The sequence below is a fragment of the Clupea harengus genome, unplaced genomic scaffold (assembly GCF_900700415.2).
Source record: "Clupea harengus unplaced genomic scaffold, Ch_v2.0.2, whole genome shotgun sequence".
Taxonomy (NCBI): domain Eukaryota; kingdom Metazoa; phylum Chordata; class Actinopteri; order Clupeiformes; family Clupeidae; genus Clupea; species Clupea harengus.
In genome coordinates this window covers 1-2,500 of record NW_024879761.1, presented here as the reverse complement: position 1 = coordinate 2,500, position 2,500 = coordinate 1, and positions in this window count along the sequence as shown.

The window sequence follows — 2,500 nt, the reverse complement described above, 5'->3', positions numbered from 1 at the left end:
ACGGGATGCTATGGAGCAGTTAACCTGGCTATTAAGTATCCTAGCTATCTCTAGCTTAGAGAACCATCTTAACAGTTTACAGTTGCCTGTGTGTGATTAAGTAATATGTGTGAATATGAACTTGTGAACATAAACTCGTTAATATGAAACTGCACAGGCACCCTGGGGGTAACCATAGCAACCCAGAAACTCAATGTTCGCTGAAAAGATTAACTTCCCCAAATCAGCTCACCAATAAAAGACAGTCTTGAATTCAAAGTGATCACAACTTTTAGTGTGGACGGAAGGGCTAAACGGAGAAATATTTATGAGTTTCTATATTTACCCCGGTTAGTTTGCTGTAACCTCGTGAACCAAAAGCTCTAATTGTAATTCATCATCCATGGTGGCAGGAACACGCAGGCTCTTTCTTCCCTATTTTAGCGGAGCGCTAAATAACACTAATGGGCGGTGTTAGGCGCTGATTACGACGAGGTTCTAAATACCGCGGAAAAATACCGTGCGGTATATGCGGTTTGGCAAAAGCGCAGATTAAGCTGCGGTCGCAATGTTAGTAAATGAGGCCCTGAGTCTCTTCCCTCCATGGTAATGATGCACTTTTAAAGATCAACCAGATGGTGGTGCTGTTATACCACGGACCACTTGTAGAAATCCTTTCATTTTGTGCGGTCAGAACAAGAGTGCCCAGCTATCTAGCTTCAGAGTTGGACTTGTTCTGTCATGTTATCGCTCCTCTGTCATGGTAGTGAGCAGAGCAGGGCCAACATTAACTGCTCAAACCCTGGCAAAAATGTTTTCACAAATCTCTTGTGCTGTTCAGATCTCATAAACGTTTGCTGCACTGCCCAAATCTACTGATTGAAGAATTCTGAATTCCTTACTGTTGTGTGGAAAAAAAAATATCTCCAAATTCAATGTGTCCTAGATGCAAAGGACAGACAAACTGATCAGTTTTCTCCTTCATCATAAAACATCATGGGTAAAGATACTGAGTAAGTGCTGTCTGCAGGATCTAAACAGTCTTAATGCAGGAGATCAAAGAGTGTTCTACTAGTACTCCTTATTGCATGGGTGAGATTAGAACTGACATACTAATATGTTTGTTTTAACCTGTTTCCAGTGCAGGGTCACATAATGGCTACATAGTATCATGCATGTATGTCATTTATTATTATAATTTTTTTTTAACCAACACTAATCTGTGCTAAAGTAGAGGATATCGCAAAACATAATCTATGCATCTGACAATCCTTGTTTGTGTTTTGGTAACACTCTACTTGAACCCAGCTTTATAAGGATAACATAACTATGTCATAATCTTGTCATGGCAGATGTCATATGCTGTTATAACAATTAATTACTGCCAAATTAACCCTCCTACTGTGTTTGAGATCAAATAAAACATAAAATAAAAATAGGCAAAAGTGCTTTTTCATCCTGAAAATTCCACTAATTGTCTCATTTCAGGGGCATGTTTAAAGCCCCATCATGCAAATTATTCATTATTTTGAAGCTGCTATTTTAAGATAAAACTGCTACATAATGTTCCTTTAAAACACAGACATAGGCTACCGAGACGTTTTCAGTTTTAGTGTCACTGACAGAAGGATGTGTGTATATTTTGTATCTGATCAGCTATATCACAACATTGATCAGAGACTTCAAACAGCAAGGCCTGAACATGCTGCTGCTTCAAGTCAAGTCAAGTCAAGTCAAGTAGGTGACCATCTCCACACATTTCAACCCAATCCTCAGATATATGCAGACACACACACACACACACACAGATACTCACTCTTCATACATTCATACACACACACACACACTCCTCACCTGGCAACACAGCACATTCATATGTGTATGGATGAGGTCACACGTAGAGGCGAGGCATTTCAGAACCTGTTTGAGAAAGAGGAAATAACAGACTCCGTCTGAAGGCACATCGTGTTCGGCAGGATACTCTCCCAAATGTTTGACAATGATCCGGATCTATGAGACAAAGAAAGAGCAGGACTGCGTGTTTTAGAGAGAGATTACACTTGACAAAGAAACAGGTGAGATGATTTGGTAACGAAGATACACTGTATTGACTTATTTATGGCGTTTTCTGTGTGCGTGTGTGTGTTTATCTCTGCGTGTCTATGTCTCAGTGTGTGGATATGCATGTCATGATACATGGACAAATGTGTATATTTGTATTTTTATTTAATTTAATGTTTATGGTTGTGTATGTGTTTATATGAGAGTCTGAGAGTCTGAACATTCAGAAATCTTTAACCTGATTTCAGTTTAAACCAGTTTGTCGAGGACCTGTTTTTCTACATTTGAACCAGTGCATCTGAAATAGACCTGGTCTTATGACACACCCATATACACAAACACACATACGCACTCAAGCCCAGCAATATGTATCATAAAGGAAAGAGATTGTACTTGGCCGCAGTGGTCTGAATTTTAAAAGGACATTATTTCAGTGAACTCTCTCCACTAAATTAGGTGT